The sequence below is a fragment of the Pristiophorus japonicus genome, chromosome X, assembly GCF_044704955.1.
Source record: "Pristiophorus japonicus isolate sPriJap1 chromosome X, sPriJap1.hap1, whole genome shotgun sequence".
Taxonomy (NCBI): domain Eukaryota; kingdom Metazoa; phylum Chordata; class Chondrichthyes; family Pristiophoridae; genus Pristiophorus; species Pristiophorus japonicus.
In genome coordinates, this window is record NC_092010.1 from 38,586,781 (window position 1) to 38,605,824 (window position 19,044).

At 50.0% G+C, this 19,044-nt stretch overlaps 1 protein-coding gene across 2 annotated transcripts in view; it reads right to left on the reverse strand.

The window, feature by feature from the left end:
* nemp1 (nuclear envelope integral membrane protein 1) overlaps positions 1-19,044 on the reverse strand; it is a 129,242-nt gene that overhangs the window by 58,327 nt on the left and 51,871 nt on the right. For both annotated transcript variants that reach the window (XM_070869702.1, XM_070869703.1), the window contains exon 2: positions 1,108-1,268. The gene's annotated coding sequence lies outside the window, so the exon portion shown is untranslated. The remainder of the gene's footprint in view (positions 1-1,107; positions 1,269-19,044) is intronic.

The window sequence follows — 19,044 nt, forward strand, 5'->3', positions numbered from 1 at the left end:
GTGTAGTAGATTACAGCCATTTTTACTCTGTCGATTCACAGCCACTAAGTGGCTTGGGACTCAGCAAACTCATTTCATTTTAGGCTCATACATCATCATCATAGGCAGTCCCTCGAAATTGAGGAAGACTTGCTTCCACTCTAAAAGTGAGTTCTCAGGTGACTGAACAGTCCAATACGGGAACCACAGTCCCTGTCACAGGTGGGACAGATAGTCGTTGAGGGAAAGGGTGGGTGGGGAGTCTGGTTTGCCGCATGCTCCTTCCGCCTGTGCTTGGTTTCTGCACGCTCTCGGCGACGAGACTCGAGGTGCTCAGCGCCCTCCCGGATGCACTTCCTCCACTTAGGGCGGTCTTTGGCCAGGGACTCGCAGGTGTCGGTGGGGATGATGCACTTTATCAAGGAGACTTTGCGGGTGTCCTTGAAATGTTTCCTCTGCCCACCTTGGGCTTGCTTGCCGTGTAGGAGTTCCGAATAGAGCGCTTGTTTTGGGAGTCTTGTGTCAAGCATGCGAACAATGTGGCCTGCCCAGCGGAGCTGGTCGAGTGCAGTCAGTGCTTCGATGCTGGGGATGTTGGCCTGATCGAGGACGCTAACGTTGGTGCGTCTGTCCTCCCAGGGGATTTGCAGGATCTTGCGGAGACATCATTGGTGGTATTTCTCCAGCGATTTGAGGGGTCTACTGTATATGGTCCACGTCTCTGAGCCATACAGGAGGGCGTGTATCACTACAGCCCTGTAGACCATGAGCTTGGTGGCAGATTTGAGGGCCAAATCTTCGAACACTCTTTTCCTCAGGCGGCCGAAGGCTGCACTGGCGCACTGGAGGCGGTATTGAACCTCGTCATCGATGCTGACAGAAAGTTAAGACTTTCACCCCATCAGTTTGGGCTGCATATCAAATCAGGTTTTAGAAGTGAAGGGGCAATGATCTATCTGACTGTACCACTCAGTCCCTAATTCACCCACCACCAAAGATTCCCTTGCCTTTGTTGCCACCTCAATTCCTGATTTCAATAAAACACTAATACAACTGTGCAGAGAGGGATCAGGCTGCGACGACTGACCTTACAAGAGCAGTGCACAGTGAATGGGTTAAAATACTTACGTTTACAGGTGTTCTCTTTTGAAATGGCGCTGCTTTACACACTCCCTAAGAGGGGGTCGAGTCAGATCCTTTTCTCTTTGGGCCTGGGTAAAATCCCTTGAAATAAGAATGGAGTGGGTGGCTGAAGGAAGCTCAGCATCCACGAATGAGTAGCCTGGAGTCTGTGGGTGGAAAGATGTGCGTCAGAGAGGAGGAGGGAAGCACATGAAGCCAGGGATTGATTGTGGCCTTCCAGGAATAGCCCAGCAGTGAATATATTAGAAAAATAAATAGCCAGGACCCTGTCAATATACTCCAGTTGGAAAACACCTACCCCCAACATAAGCACTCTGTATGCTAATTAATTTTGTTTTTGCTCTTTATTTCTGCAAACTTATTCTGCTTCTCTACACAATTAATTGTTTACTCACTGTCGTGTTTGTGCTGTCACTTAATTTGTTGTTGCTGAACAGAGATCCCCTCCATCCCTGTCACCATCGGATGAAATTCCTCCTCGCCTGCCCTCCCAGTGTGTAGCCGAGCCTTGCTGACCAGGGGGACCTCAGGTTTGATCTCTGGGCTCTACTGTGTTAATGGATCTCAGACAGCACGGAGCTAAGGAGTGCTACAATTGGTCTCAGCACCCACGAGATAGGGAGGGCAAAAAAACTTCTCATCACCATCTCATGAATAAAAGACAAAGGGGTGGACATTCGGTTGAGGGCTAATTAGGGCATTGAGGACTGAGATGAGGAGAAACTTCTTCACTCAGAAGGTGGTGAATCTTTGGAATTCTCTACCCCAGAGGGCTGTGGAGGCTCAGTCTTTGAGTATATTCAAGACTGAGATCGATAGATTTTTGGATATTAAGGGAATCAAGGGATATGGGGATAGTGCAGGAAAGTGGAGTTGAGGTAGAATATCAGCCATGATCTTATTATATTGCGGAGCAGGCTCGAGGGGCCGAATGGCCGACTCCTGCTCCTAATTCTTATGTTCTTATGCAAATTTTGCACCGGGAAATGGTTTGTGTCTGCAGGTGCAAAATTCATCAGCTGAGTGTGGAGCGGAGCACTAAGGGAGGCGTTCCATACCTAAGAACATGTTCTTATGTTCTTATGTTCTTTTAGGGCGCTAGGCTGGCTGAGCAACTGAAAATCCCGAGCTAAAGAGCCGGCCTCGGAGCGCCCTAGGCTTCCCTGGGAAAAGAAATCGGCAAAAAACCCACCAGAAACATTCCCAATACCTTGCTCACCCCACATAAACATAAATCGCAACAATAAAATATTTTAAAAAACGATCACACTTACTTCAGGTAGTCATTCCTTCCCTCTCCGCAGTCGCAACAGCTCGGACTGCCCGCTTTCGCAGGCCGTCCCACTAGGACGCGCTATGAGGTGCAATGGGTCCGCCAGAAAAAAAATGTAAGAATGGTGTTGCACACCTCTCCCGGGCCACATTACAGCAAAATTCTAAAGGGGCAAAGGGTGTTAAAAAGATAAGCCTGAAGGCTCTGTGCCTCAATGCGAGGAGTATTCAGAATAAGGTGGACGAATTAACTGCGCAGATAGCAGTTAATGGATATGATGTAATTGGCATCATGGAGACCAAGGCTGGGAACTCAACATCAAGGGGTATTCAACATTTAGGAAGGATAGACAGAAAGGAAAAGCAGGTGGGGTAGCGTTGCTGGTTAAAGAGGAAATTAATGCAATAATAAGAAAGGACATTAGCTTGGATGATGTGGAATCTGTATGGGTAGAGCTGTGGAATATCAAGGGGCAGAAAACGCTGGTGGGAGTTGTGTACAGACCACCAAACAGTAGTAATGAGGATGGGGACAGCATCAAACAAGAAATTAGGGATGTGTGCAATAAAGGTACAGCAGTTATCATGGGCGACTTCAATCTACATATTGACTGGGCTAACCAAACTGGTAGCAATGCGGTGGAGGAGGATTTCCTGGAGTGTATTAGGGATGGTTTTCTCGACCAATATGTCGAGGAACCAATGAGAGGGCTGGCCATCCTAGACTGGATGATGTGTAATGAGAAAGGACCAATTAACAATCTTGTTGTGCGAGACCCCTTGGGGAAGAGTGCCCATAATATGGTAGAATTCTTTATTAAGATGGAGAGTGACACAGTTAATTCAGAGACTCGGGTCCTGAACTTGGGGAAAGGTAACTTCGATGGTATGAGGCGTGAATTGGCTGGAATAGACTGGCAAATGATACTTAAAGGGTTGACGGTGGATAGGCAATGGCAAACATTTAAAGATCACATGGATGAACTTCAACAATTGTACATCCCTGTCTGGAGTAAAAATAAAACGGGGAAGGTGGCTCAACCGTGGCTAACAAGGGAAATTAGGAATAGTGTTAAATCCAAGGAAGAGGCATATAAATTGGCCAGAAAAAGCAGCAAACCCGAGGACTGGGAGAATTTTGTAATAGAGCAGAGGAGGACAAAGGGTTTAATTAGGAGGGGGAAAATAGAGTATGAGAGGAAGCTTGCTGGGAACGTAAAAACTGACTGCAAAAGCTTCTATAAATATGTGAAGAGAAAAAGATTAGTGAAAACAAACATAGGTCCCTTGCAGTCAGATTCAGGTGAATTTATAATGGGGAACAAAGAAATGGCGACCAGTTAAACAAATACTTTGGTTCTGTTTTCACGAAGGAAGACACAAATAACCTTCCGGAAATACTAGGGAACCGAGGGTCTAGTGAGAAGGAGGAACTGAAGGATATCCTTATAAAGTGGGAAATTGTGTTCGGGAAATTGATGGGATTGAAGCCCGATAAATCCCCGGGGCCTGATAGTCTGCATCCCAGAGTACTTAAGGAAGTGGCCATAGAAATAGTGGATGCATTGGTGATCATTTTCCAACAGTCTATCGACTCTGGATCAGTTCCTATGGTAGCTAATGTAACACCACTATTTAAAAAAGGAGGGAGAGAGAAAACAGGTAATTATAGACAGGTTAGTCTGACATAAGTAGTGGGGAAAATGTTGGAATCAATTGTTAAAGATGAAATAGCAGCGCATTTGGAAAGCAGTGACAGGATCGGTCCAAGTCAACATGGATTTATGAAAGGGAAATCATGCTTGACAAATCTTCTGGAATTTTTTGGGGATGTAACTAGTAGAGTGGACAAGGGAGAACCAGTGGATGTGGTGTATTTGGACTTTCAAAAGGCTTTTGACAAGGTCCCACACAAGAGATTGGTGTGCAAAATTAAAGCACATGGTATTGGGGGTAATGTATTGATGTGGATAGAGAACTGGTTGGCAGACAGGAAGCAGAGAGTCGGGATAAACGGGTCCTTTTCAGAATGGCAGGCAGTGACTAGTGGGGTGCCGCAGGGTTCAGTGCTGGGACCCCAGCTATTTACAATATATATTAATGATTTGGATGAAGGAATTGAGTGTAATATCTCCAAGTTTGCAGATGACACTAAACTGGGTGGCGGTGTGAGCTGTGAGGAGGACGCTAAAAGGCTGCAGGGTGACTTGGACAGGTTAGGTGAGTGGGCAGATGCAGTATAATGTGGATAAATGTGAGGTTATCCACTTTGGGGGCAAAAATATGAAGGCAGAATATTATCTGAATGGCGGCAAATTGGGAACGGGGGAGGTGCAACGAGACCTGGGTGTCATGGTTCATCAGTCATTGAAAGTTGGCATGCAGGTACAGCAGACGGTGAAGAAGGCAAATGGTATGTTGGCCTTCATAGCTAGGGGATTTGAGTATAGGAGCAGGGAGGTCTTACTGCAGTTGCACAGGGCCTTAGTGAGGCCTCACCTGGAATATTGTGTTCAGTTTTGGTCTACTAATCTGAGGAAGGACATTCTTGTATTTGAGGGAGTGCAGCAAAGGTTCACCAGACTGATTCCCGGAATGGCGGGACTGACATATGAGGAGAGACTGGATCAACTGGGCCTTTATACACTGGAATTTAGAAGAATGAGAGGGGATCTCATAGAAACTTATAAGATTCTGACGGGACTGGACAGGTTAGATGCGGGAAGAATGTTCCCGATGATGGGGAAGTCCAGAACCAGGGGACACAGTCTTAGGATGAGGGGTAGGCCATTTAGGACTGAGATAAGGAGAAACTTCTTCACTCAGAGAGTTGTTAACCTATGGAATTCCCTGCCGCAGAGAGTTGTTGATGCCAGTTCATTGGATATATTCAAGAGGGAGTTAGATATGGCCCTTACGGCTAAAGGGATCAAGGGGTATGGGGAGAAAGCAGGAAAGGGGTACTGAGGGAATGATCAGCTATGATCTTATTGAGTGGTGGTGCAGGCTCGAAGGGCCGAATGGCCTTCTCCTGCACCTATTTTCTATGTTTCTATGTTTCTATGTACTTCTCCGTGCCCCCGCAAAACCTGCACCAAATGTCCTGGTGGGGCACTTGATGCTGGCCGCCCGCCCGGAGATGATTTCGGCCGCCATTACCGCCCCTTCAGGGCATGAACAAACCGAAAATCCAGGCCAAAGTATCAAGTACTTTACTTTCTTCATTCTGATGACGTCATCCCACTAACTTATACATTGTACAATCCTATTATGATGAGGAGAATATGACATAAGGAACCCATTACAGTCTCCACATTATATTCTCTTACTTAATGACTATTATTGATGAAAATGGGATATTTTTACCACAAGTGTCACGCTGATGTTACTAATTTGTTCGAAGAAGTCTCATTGCTCTCTCAGCCACAGACATTCCTCACTTTTCAAATGAAAACATAATCATTAGCTGGTGGTGTTGTGTTGTGACCAGAAATATGTGGAAATGTCAGGCAGCGGATGATCAGGAAAACTCCCTGTGAAAATTCACCCCCTCAATTTGCTAATGTTAACAAAACATGAGAAAGGCAAAATGGTGCAATACAGAAAGACATACCGACCGAATGTCAGGCTGTGTTCGGCAGCTGAGAATTGTCCCCACCCAAAGAATGGCTTCAGAAAAATTTGCAAAAGTAAAAAGACACACCTTATGGATCATTAAGGCCTCGTTGCAGGCTAACCACAAACAAACCATGTACAATTAGGTCATCATACAGCAACTCAAGACTCAGAGGCCCATATGCCTAGTACAGTGGATGGCTGGAATTGGATTACAATCAGGAATATTGCGGGATTCAGATTAGGGGCTCATTTTCTGGGTTATTGTGACTGTGGAGGAGCATCTCAGGGTGCAACTGACAAATTGCTTGAACTTCAATCTCAAAGCACTTGGGTATGCACTTGAAGTGCCATAACCTACAAGGCCACGGACCAAGAGCTGGAAAGTGGGATTAGGTTGGATAGTTCTTCTCCGGCCAGCACAGACACGATGGGCCGAATGGCCTCCTTCTGTGCCGTAAATTTCTATTTCTATGAACATGCCCAGACCATTTCATAGGTGTCAAGAGTCCAACAGTCTATCAACTCTGGATCAGTTCCTATGGACTGGAGGGTAGCTAATGTAACCCCACTTTTTAAAAAAGGAGGGAGAGAGAAAACGGGGAATTATAGACCGGTTAGCCTGACATCAGTAGTGGGGAAAATAATGGAATCAATTATTAAAGATGAAATAGCAGCGCATTTGGAAAGCAGTGACAGGATCAGAACAAGTCAGCATGGATTTATGAAAGGGAAATCATGCTTGACAAATCTTCTGGAATTTTTGGAGGATGTAACTAGTAGAGTGTACAAGGGAGAACCAGTGGATGTGGTGTATTTGGACTTTCAAAAGGCCTTTGACAAGGTCCCATATAAGAGATTGATGTGCAAAATCAAAGCACATGGTATTGGGGGTAATGTATTGACGTGGATAGAGAACTGGTTGGCAGACAGAAAGCAGAGAGTCGGGATAAACGGATCCTTTTTGGAATGGCAGGCAGTGACTAGTGGAGTGCCGCAGGGCTCAGTGCTGGGACCCCAGCTCTTTACAATATACATCAATGATTTAGATGAAGGAATTGAGTGTAATATCTCCAAGTTTGCAGATGACACTAAACTGGGTGGCGGTGTGAGCTGTGAGGAGGATGCTAAGAGGCTGCAGGGTGACTTGGACAGGTTAGGTGAGTGGGCAAATGCATGGCAGATGCAGTATAATGTGGATCAATGTGAGGTTATCCACTTTGGTGGCAAAAACACGAAGGCAGAATATTATCTGAATGGCAGCAGATTAGGAAAAGGGGAGGTGCAACGAGACCTGGGTGTCATGGTTCATCAGTCATTGAAAGTTGGCATGCAGGTACAGCAGGCGGTGAAGAAGGCAAATGGCATGTTGGCCATCATAGCTAGGGGATTTGAGTATAGGAGCAGGGAGATCTTACTGCAATTGTACAGGGCCTTGGTGAGGCCTCACCTGGAATATTGTGTTCAGTTTTGGTCTCCTAATCTGAGGAAGGACGTTCTTGCTATTGAGGGAGTGCAGCGAAGGTTCACCAGACTGATTCCAGTGATGGCTGGACTGACATATGAGGAGAGACTGGATCAACTGGGCCTTTATACACTGGAGTTTAGAAGGATGAGAGGGGATCTCACAGAAACGTAGAAGATTCTGACGGGATTGGACAGGTTAAATGCGGGAAGAATGTTCCCGATGTTGGGGAAGTCCAGAACCAGGGGACACAGTCTAAGGATAAGGGGCAGGCCATTTAGGACTGAGATGAGGAGAAACTTCTTCACTCAGAGTTGTTAACCTGTGGAATTCCCTGCCGCAGAGAGTTGTTGATGCCAGTTCATTGGATGTATTCAAGAGGGAGTTAGATATGGCCCTAACGGCTAAAGGGATCAAGGGGTATGTAGAGAAAGCAGGAAAGGGGTACTGAGGTGAATGATCAGCCATGATCTGAATGAATGGTGGTGCAGGCTCGAAGGGCCGAATGGCCTACTCCTGCACCTATTTTCTATGTTTCTATGTTTCTATGTAAGATATCAAACCTTTGATTATATGCACTTTGTGTAAAGTTATTGAAAGGATATTAAAAGGATACCCTTTCTCTCTCACATTTTTATTCTGTGCAAATTTTCTTGTGGTGCAATAATTCTATTTCAAACTAATCACCGAGATATTTCTGAGTTATCCACCCCCTTCTTTTCTACACATGGTTGGCGGTTCACTGAAGGGAATTTAAATTCTGACTAATTTCATCAGAGTGCTCATGGTTTCATCAGGTTTTTGACACCTTAATGGTCCCAATTAAATCACTCATCCTCAAAGGCAACTGATAACATCCTGACACAAATTAAACACAGGACTGAAATTTATATTGTTTGTTGTCATCTCTTTCTATCTGTGAGAAATGATCTAGTTTTTAATTTTTATCCCTGAATGCATGACCTTGCTTTGAGGCAATGTTTACTCCGCCTAGTGTCCCACCAAATGTGCCTCCTGTGGTTGAGACAATGGCTCTGGAGCTCGTTCCCAGGTAAACACAAGTGTTGTTCTTTGTCCGGCAGCCAGGGTGTGCACAAAGTCATGTGCAGCTTGCCTGAGGCCAGGAAGCAGGAGCATGAAGCAACAGGAAGATAACTGAACCTACATCCAAACAATGGGGGGGCGGGGGGGGCGGTGGAGAGTGGGAACAATCAAACCTGGATCCCAACACTGCGGTGGGTACAGTCAGTGATAGGGGAGTGTACATGGGTTGTGGGAGAGGATTAAATGGGTGGGTAGGGTCAGTGATAGGTGAGTGTGTACATGGGCTGTGGGAGGGGATTAAATGGGTGGGTAGGGTCAGTGATAGGGGAGTGTGTACATGGGTTGTGGGAGGGGATTAAATGGGTAGGTACAGTCAGTGATAGGGGAGTGTGTACATGGGCTGTGGGAGAGGATTAAATGGGTGGGTAGGGTCAGTGATAGGTGAGTGTGTACATGGGCTGTGGGAGGGGATTCAATGGGTGGGTAGGGTCAGTGATAGGGGAGTGTGTACATGGGTTGTGGGAGGGGATTAAATGGGTGGGTAGGGTCAATGATAGGGGAGTGTGTACAGGGACTGTGGGAGGGGATTAAATGGGTGGGTAGGGTCAGTGATAGGGGAGTGTGTACATGGGCTGTGGGAGGGGATTAAATGGGTGGGTAGGGTCAGTGATAGGTGAGTGTGTACATGGGCTGTGGGAGGGGATTCAATGGGTGGGTAGGGTCAGTGATAGGGGAGTGTGTACATGGGTTGTGGGAGGGGATTAAATGGGTGGGTAGGGTCAATGATAGGGGAGTGTGTACATGGGTTGTGGGAGGGGATTAAATGGGTGGGTAGGGTCAATGATAGGGGAGTGTGTACATGGGTTGTGGGAGGGGATTAAATGGGTGGCTACAGTCAGTGATAGGGAAGTGTGTACATGGGCTGTGGGAGGGGATTCAATGGGTGGGTAGGGTCAGTGATAGGGGAGTGTGTACATGGGTTGTGGGAGGGGATTAAATGGGTGGGTAGGGTCAATGATAGGGGAGTGTGTACATGGGTTGTGGGAGGGGATTAAATGGGTGGGTAGGGTCAATGATAGGGGAGTGTGTACATGGGTTGTGGGAGGGGATTAAATGGGTGGCTACAGTCAGTGATAGGGAAGTGTGTACATGGGCTGTGGGAGGGGATTAAATGGGTGGGTAGAGTCAGTGATAGGGGAGTGTGCACATGGGCTGTGGGAGGGGATTAAATGGGTGGGTAGGGTCAGTGATAGGGGAGTGTGTACATGGGCTGTGGGAGGGGATTAAATGGGTGGGTAGCGTCAGTGATAGGGGAGTGCACATGGGCTGTGGGAGGGGATTGAATGGGTAGGTAGGGACAGTGATAGGGGAGTGTGTACATGGGCTGTGGGAGGGGATTAAATGGGTGGGTATAGTCAGTGACAGGGGAGTGTGTACATGGGCTGTGGGAGGGGATTAAAAAGGTGGGTAGGGTCAGTGATAGGGGAGTGTGTACATGGGCTCTGGGAGGGGATTAAATGGGTGGGTATAGTCAGTGATAGGGGAGTGTGTACATGGGTTGTGGGAGGGGTTTAATGGGTGGGTAGGGTCAGGGATAGGGGAGTGTGCACATGGGCTGTGGGAGGGGATTAAACGGGTGGGCACAGTCAGTGATAGGGGAGAGTGTACATGGGCTGTGGGAGGGGTTTAAATGGGTGTGTACAGTCAGTGATAGGGGAGTGTTTGCATGGGCTGTGGGAGGAGATTAAATTGGTGGGTACAGTCAGTGATAGGGGAGAGTGCACATGAGCTGTGGGGGTGGATTAAATGGGTGGGCACAGTCAGTGATAGGGGAGTGTGTACATGGGCTGTCGGAGTGGATTAAATGGGTGGGTATGGTCAGTGATAGGGGAGTGTACATGGGCTGTGGGAGGGGATTAAATGGGTGGGGAGGGTCAATGATAGGGGAGTGTGTACATGGGCTGTGGGAGGGGATTAAATGGGTGAGTAGGATCAATGATAGGGGAGTGAGTACATGGGCTGTGGGAGGGAATTAAATGGGTGAGTAGGGTCAGTGACAGGGCAGTGTGTACATGGGCTGTGGGAGCGGATTAAATGGGTGGGCAGGCTCAGTGATAGGGGAGTGTGTACATGGGCTGTGGGAGGGGATTAAATGGGTGGGTAGGGTCAGTGATAGGGGAGTGTGTACATGGGCTGTGGGAGGGGATTAAATGGGTGGGTAGGGTCAGTGATAGGGGAGTGTACATGGGCTGTGGGAGAGGATTAACTGGGTGGGTAGGGTCAGTGATAGGGGAGTGTGCACATGGGCTGTGGGAGGGGATTAAATGGGTGGGTAGGGTCAGTGATAGGGGAGTGTGTACATGGGTTGTGGGAGGGGATTAAATGGGTGGCTACAGTCAGTGATAGGGGAGTGTGTACATGGGTTGTGGGAGAGGATTAAATGGGTGGGTAGGGTCAGTGATAGGGGAGTGTGTTCATAGGCTGTGGGAGAGGATTAAATGGGTGGGTAGGGTCAGTAATAGGGGAGTGTGTACATGGGCTGTGGAAGGGGATTAAATGGGTGGGTAGGGTCAGTGATAGGGGAGTGTGTACATGGGTTGTGGGAGGGGATTAAATGGGTGGCTACAGTCAGTGATAGGGGAGTGTGTACATGGGCTGTGGGAGGGGATTAAATGGGTGGGTAGAGTCAGTGATAGGGGAGTGTGCACATGGGCTGTAGGAGGGGATTAAATGGGTAGGGTCAGTGATAGGGGAATGTACATGGGCAGTGGGAGGGGATTAAATGAGTGGGTAGGGTCAGTGATAGGGGAGTGTACATGGGCTGTGGGAGGGGATTAAATGGGTGGGTACAGTCAGTGATAGGGGAGTGTACATGGGCTGTGGGAGGGGATTAAATGGGTGGGCACAGTCAGTGATAGGGGAGTGTGTACATGGGCTGTCTGAGTGGATTAAATGGGTGGGTATGGTCAGTGATAGGGGAGTGTACATGGGCTGTGGGAGGGGATTAAATGGGTGGGTAGGGTCAGTGATAGGGGAGTGTTTGCATGGGCTGTGGGAGGAGATTAAATTGGTGGGTACAGTCAGTGATAGGGGAGAGTGCACATGGGCTGTGGGGGTGGATTAAATGGGTGGGCACAGTCAGTGATAGGGGAGTGTGTACATGGGCTGTCGGAGTGGATTAAATGGGTGGGTATGGTCAGTGATAGGGGAGTGTACATGGGCTGTGGGAGGGGATTAAATGGGTGGGGAGGGTCAATGATAGAGGAGTGTGTACATGGGCTGTGGGAGGGGATTAAATGGGTGAGTAGGGTCAGTGATAGGGGAGTGAGTACATGGGCTGTGGGAGGGGATTAAATTGGTGAGTAGGGTCAGTGACAGGGGAGTGTGTACATGGGCTGTGGGAGCTGATTAAATGGGTGGGCAGGCTCAGTGATAGGGGAGTGTGTACATGGGCTGTGGGAGGGGATTAAATGGGTGGGTAGGGTCAGTGATAGGGGAGTGTGTACATGGGCTGTGGGAGGGGATTAAATGGGTGGGTAGGGTCAGTGATAGGGGAGTGTACATGGGCTATGGGAGGGGATTAAATGGGTGGGTAGGGTCAGTGATAGGGGAGAGTGTACATGGGCTGTGGGAGGCGATTAAATGGGTGGCTATAGTCAGTGATAGGGGAGTGTACATGGGCTGTGGGAGGGGATTAATTGGGTGGGTAGGGTCAGTGATAGGGGAGTGTACATGGGCTGTGGGAGGGGATTAAATGGCTGGGTAGTGTCAGTGATCAGGGAGTGTACATCGGCTGTGGGAGGGGATTAAATGCGTGGGTATCGTCAGTGATAGGGGAGTGTGTACGTGGGCTGTGGGAGGGGATTAAATGGGTGGGTAGGGTCAGTGATGGGGAGTGTGTACATGGGCTAAGGGAGGGGATTAAATGGGTAGGTAGGGTCAGTGATAGGGGAGTGTGTACATCGGCTGTGGGAGGGGATTAAATGGGTGGGTAGGGTCAGTGATAGGGGATTGTGTACATGGGCTGTGGGAGGTGATTAAATGGGTGGGTACCGTCAGTGATAGGGGAGTGTGTACATGGGCTGTGGGAGGGGATTAAATGGATGGGGAGGGTCAGTGATAGGGGAGTGTGTACATGGGCTGTGGGAGGGGATTAAATGGGTGGGTCGGGTCAGTGATCGGGGAGTGTGCACATGGGCTGTGGGAGTGGATTAAATGGGTGGGTCGGGTGAGTGATAGGAGAGTGTGTACATGGGCTGTGGGAGGGGATTAAATGGGTGGGTAGGGTCAGTGATAGGGGAGAGTGTACATGGGCTGTGGGAGGGAATTAAATGGGTGAGTAGGGTCAGTGATAATGGAGAGTGTACATGGGCTGTGGGAGAGGATTCAATGGGTGGGTAGGGTCAGTGATAGCGGAGAGGATACATGGGCTGTGGGAGGGGAGTAAATGAGTGGGTAGGGTCAGTGATAGGGGAGTGTGTACATGGGCTGTGGGAAGCGATTAAATGGGTGGGTATAGTCAGTGATAGCGGAGAGTGTACATGGGCTGTGGGAGGGGAGTAAATGAGTGGGTATAGTCAGTGATAGGGGAGTGTACATGGGCTGTGGGAGGCGATTAAATGGGTGGGTATAGTCAGTGATGGGGGAGTGTACAAGGGCTGTGGGAGGAGATTAAATGGGTGGGTAGGGTCAGTGATAGGTGAGTGTACATGGGCTGTGGGAGGGGATTAAATGGGTGGGTAGTGTCAGTGATAGGGGAGTGTACATGGGCTGTGGGAGAGGAGTAAATGAGTGGGTAGGGTCAGTGAAAGGGGAGAGTGCACATGAGCTGTGGGAGGGGGTTAAATGGGTGGGTAGAGTCAGTGATAGGGGAGTGTACATGGGCTGTGGGAGAGGATTAAATGGGTGGGTATAGTCAGTGATCGGGGAGTGTACATGGGCTGTGGGAGGCGATTAAATGGGTGGGTATAGTCAGTGATGGGGGAGTGTACATGGGCTGTGGGAGGAGATTAAATGGGTGGGTAGGGTCAGTGATAGGTGAGTGTACATGGGCTGTGGGAGGGGATTAAATGGGTGGGTATCGTCAGTGATCGGGGAGTGTGCACACGTGCTGTGGGAGGGGAGTAAATGGGCGGGTACAGTCAGTGATCGGGGAATGTACATAGGCTGTGGGAGGGGATTAAATGGGTGGGTAAAGTCAGTGATAGTGGAGTGTGTACGTGGGCTGTGGGAGGGGATTAAATAGGTGGGTATAGTCAGTGATAGGGGAGTGTGTACGTGGGCTGTGGGAGGGGATTAATGGGTGGGTATAGTCAGTGATAGGGGAGAGTGTACATGGGCTCTGGGAGGGGATTAAATGGGTGGGTACTGTCAGTGATCGGGGAGTGTAAATGGGCTGTGGGAGGGGATTAAATGGGTGGATAGGGTCAGTGACAGGGGAGTGTGTACATGGGCTGTGGGAGGGGATTAAATGGGTGGGTAGAGTCAGTGATAGGGGAGTGTGTACATGTGCTGTGGGAGGGGATTAAATGGGTGGGTACAGTCAGTGATCTGGGAGTGTACATAGGCTGTGGGAGGGGATTAAATGGGTGGGTAGGGTCAGTGATAGGGGAGTGTAAATGGGCTGCGGGAGGGGATTAAATGGGTGGGGAGAGTCAGTGATAGGGGAGTGTGTACATGTGCTGTGGGAGGGGATTAAATGTGTGGGTACAGTCAGTGATCGGGGAATGTACAAAGGCTGTGGGAGGGGATTAAATGGGTGGGTAAAGTCAGTGATAGTGGAGTGTGTACGTGGGTTGTGGGAGGGGATTAAATGGGTGGGTAGGGTCAGTGATAGGTGAGTGTACATGGGCTGTGGGAGCGGATTAAATGGGTGGGTATAGTCAGTGATAGGGGAGTGTGTACGTGGGCTGTGGGAGGGGATTAAATGGGTGGGTCGGGTCAGTGATCGGAGAGTGTACATGGGCTGTGGGAGGGGATTACATGGGTGGGTAGGGTCAGTGATAGGAGACTGTACATGGGTTGTGGGAGGGGATTCAATGCGTGGGTAGAGTCAGTGATAGGTGAGTGTACATGGGCTGTGGGAGGGGATTAAATGGGTGGGTATAGTCAGTGATAGGGGAGTGTATATGGGCTGTGGGAGGCGATTAAATGGGTGAGTATAGTCAGTGATGGGGGAGTGTACATGGGCTGTGGGAGGGGATTAAATGGGTGGGTAGGGTCAGTGATAGGTGAGTGTACATGGGCTGTGCGAGGGGATTAAATGGGTGGGTATAGTCAGTGATAGGGGAGTGTGTACATGGGCTGTGGGAGGGGATTAAATGGGTGGGTATAGTCAGTGAGGGGAGTGAACATGGGGTGTGGGAGGGGATTAAATGGGTGAGTAGAGTCAGTGATAGGGGAGTGTGTACATGTGCTGTGGGAGGGGATTAAATGGTTGGGTACAGTCACTGATCGGGGAGTGTAAATAGGCTGTGGGAGGGGATTAAATGGGTGGGTATAGTCAGTGATAGGGGAGTGTGTACATGGGCTGTGGGAGGAGATTAAATGGGTGGGTAGGGTCAATGATAGGGGAGTGTGTACATGGGCTGTGGGAGGGGATTAAATGGATGGGGAGGGTCAGTGATAGGGGAGTGTGTACATGGGCTGTGGGAGGGGATTAAATGGGTGGGTAGGGTCAGTGATCGGGGAGTGTGTACATGGGCTGTGGGAGATGAATAATGGGTGGGTACCGTCAGTGATAGGGGAGTGTGTACATGGGCTGTGGGAGGGGATTAAATAGGTGGGTAGGGTCAGTGATAGGGGAGAGTGTACATGGGCTGTGGTCGGGAATGAAATGGATGGGTAGGGTCAGTCATCGGGGAGTGTGTACATGGGCTGTGGGAGTGGATTAAATGGGTGGGTAGGGTGAGTGATAGGGGAGTGTGTACATGGGCTGTGGGAGGGGTATAAATGGGTGGGTAGGTCAGTGATAGGGGAGAGTGTACATGGGCTGTGGGAGGGAATTAAATGGGTGAGTAGGGTCAGTGATAATGGAGAGTGTACATGGGCTGTGGGAGAGGATTCAATGGGTGGGTAGGGTCAGTGATAGCGGAGAGTATACATGGGCTGTGGGAGGGGAGTAAATGAGTGGGTAGGGTCAGTGATAGGGGAGTGTGTACATGGGCTGTGGGAAGCGATTAAATCGGTGGGTAGGGTCAGTGAAAGGGGAGAGTGCACATGAGCTGTGGGAGCTGATTAAATGGGTGGGCAGGCTCAGTGATAGGGGAGTGTGTACATGGGCTGTGGGAGGGGATTAAATGGGTGGGTAGGGTCAGTGATAGGGGAGTGTACATGGGCTATGGGAGGGGATTAAATGGCTGGGTAGTGTCAGTGATCAGGGAGTGTACATCGGCTGTGGGAGGGGATTAAATGCGTGGGTATCGTCAGTGATAGGGGAGTGTGTATGTGGGCTGTGGGAGGGGATTAAATGGGTGGGTAGGGTCAGTGATGGGGAGTGTGTACATGGGCTAAGGGAGGGGATTAAATGGGTAGGTAGGGTCATTGATAGGGGAGTGTGTACATCGGCTGTGGGAGGGGATTAAATGGGTGGGTAGGGTCAGTGATAGGGGATTGTGTACATGGGCTGTGGGAGGTGATTAAATGGGTGGGTACCGTCAGTGATAGGGGAGTGTGTACATGGGCTGTGGGAGGGGATTAAATGGATGGGGAGGGTCAGTGATAGGGGAGTGTGTACATGGGCTGTGGGAGGGGATTAAATGGGTGGGTCGGGTCAGTGATCGGGGAGTGTGCACATGGGCTGTGGGAGTGGATTAAATGGGTGGGTCGGGTGAGTGATAGGAGAGTGTGTACATGGGCTGTGGGAGGGGATTAAATGGGTGGGTAGGGTCAGTGATAGGGGAGAGTGTACATGGGCTGTGGGAGGGAATTAAATGGGTGAGTAGGGTCAGTGATAATGGAGAGTGTACATGGGCTGTGGGAGAGGATTCAATGGGTGGGTAGGGTCAGTGATAGCGGAGAGGATACATGGGCTGTGGGAGGGGAGTAAATGAGTGGGTAGGGTCAGTGATAGGGGAGTGTGTACATGGGCTGTGGGAAGCGATTAAATGGGTGGGTATAGTCAGTGATAGCGGAGAGTGTACATGGGCTGTGGGAGGGGAGTAAATGAGTGGGTATAGTCAGTGATAGGGGAGTGTACATGGGCTGTGGGAGGCGATTAAATGGGTGGGTATAGTCAGTGATGGGGGAGTGTACAAGGGCTGTGGGAGGAGATTAAATGGGTGGGTAGGGTCAGTGATAGGTGAGTGTACATGGGCTGTGGGAGGGGATTAAATGGGTGGGTATCGTCAGTGATCGGGGAGTGTGCACACGTGCTGTGGGAGGGGAGTAAATGGGCGGGTACAGTCAGTGATCGGGGAGTGTGCACACGTGCTGTGGGAGGGGAGTAAATGGGCGGGTACAGTCACTGATCGGGGAGTGTAAATAGGCTGTGGGAGGGGATTAAATGGGTGGGTATAGTCAGTGATAGGGGAGTGTGTACATGGGCTGTGGGAGGAGATTAAATGGGTGGGTAGGGTCAATGATAGGGGAGTGTGTACATGGGCTGTGGGAGGGGATTAAATGGATGGGGAGGGTCAGTGATAGGGGAGTGTGTACATGGGCTGTGGGAGGGGATTAAATGGGTGGGTAGGGTCAGTGATCGGGGAGTGTGTACATGGGCTGTGGGAGATGAATAATGGGTGGGTACCGTCAGTGATAGGGGAGTGTGTACATGGGCTGTGGGAGGGGATTAAATAGGTGGGTAGGGTCAGTGATAGGGGAGAGTGTACATGGGCTGTGGTCGGGAATGAAATGGATGGGTAGGGTCAGTCATCGGGGAGTGTGTACATGGGCTGTGGGAGTGGATTAAATGGGTGGGTAGGGTGAGTGATAGGGGAGTGTGTACATGGGCTGTGGGAGGGGTATAAATGGGTGGGTAGGTCAGTGATAGGGGAGAGTGTACATGGGCTGTGGGAGGGAATTAAATGGGTGAGTAGGGTCAGTGATAATGGAGAGTGTACATGGGCTGTGGGAGAGGATTCAATGGGTGGGTAGGGTCAGTGATAGCGGAGAGTATACATGGGCTGTGGGAGGGGAGTAAATGAGTGGGTAGGGTCAGTGATAGGGGAGTGTGTACATGGGCTGTGGGAAGCGATTAAATCGGTGGGTAGGGTCAGTGAAAGGGGAGAGTGCACATGAGCTGTGGGAGCTGATTAAATGGGTGGGCAGGCTCAGTGATAGGGGAGTGTGTACATGGGCTGTGGGAGGGGATTAAATGGGTGGGTAGGGTCAGTGATAGGGGAGTGTACATGGGCTATGGGAGGGGATTAAATGGCTGGGTAGTGTCAGTGATCAGGGAGTGTACATCGGCTGTGGGAGGGGATTAAATGCGTGGGTATCGTCAGTGATAGGGGAGTGTGTATGTGGGCTGTGGGAGGGGATTAAATGGGTGGGTAGGGTCAGTGATGGGGAGTGTGTACATGGGCTAAGGGAGGGGATTAAATGGGTAGGTAGGGTCATTGATAGGGGAGTGTGTACATCGGCTGTGGGAGGGGATTAAATGGGTGGGTAGGGTCAGTGATAGGGGATTGTGTACATGGGCTGTGGGAGGTGATTAAATGGGTGGGTACCGTCAGTGATAGGGGAGTGTGTACATGGGCTGTGGGAGGGGATTAAATGGATGGGGAGGGTCAGTGATAGGGGAGTGTGTACATGGGCTGTGGGAGGGGATTAAATGGGTGGGTCGGGTCAGTGATCGGGGAGTGTGCACATGGGCTGTGGGAGTGGATTAAATGGGTGGGTCGGGTGAGTGATAGGAGAGTGTGTACATGGGCTGTGGGAGGGGATTAAATGGGTGGGTAGGGTCAGTGATAGGGGAGAGTGTACATGGGCTGTGGGAGGGAATTAAATGGGTGAGTAGGGTCAGTGATAATGGAGAGTGTACATGGGCTGTGGGAGAGGATTCAATGGGTGGGTAGGGTCAGTGATAGCGGAGAGGATACATGGGCTGTGGGAGGGGAGTAAATGAGTGGGTAGGGTCAGTGATAGGGGAGTGTGTACATGGGCTGTGGGAAGCGATTAAATGGGTGGGTATAGTCAGTGATAGCGGAGAGTGTACATGGGCTGTGGGAGGGGAGTAAATGAGTGGGTATAGTCAGTGATAGGGGAGTGTACATGGGCTGTGGGAGGCGATTAAATGGGTGGGTATAGTCAGTGATGGGGGAGTGTACAAGGGCTGTGGGAGGAGATTAAATGGGTGGGTAGGGTCAGTGATAGGTGAGTGTACATGGGCTGTGGGAGGGGATTAAATGGGTGGGTATCGTCAGTGATCGGGGAGTGTGCACACGTGCTGTGGGAGGGGAGTAAATGGGCGGGTACAGTCAGTGATCGGGGAATGTACATAGGCTGCGGGAGGGGATTAAATGGGTGGGTAGAGTCAGTGATAGGGGAGTGTACATGGGCTGTGGGAGAGGATTAAATAGGTGGGT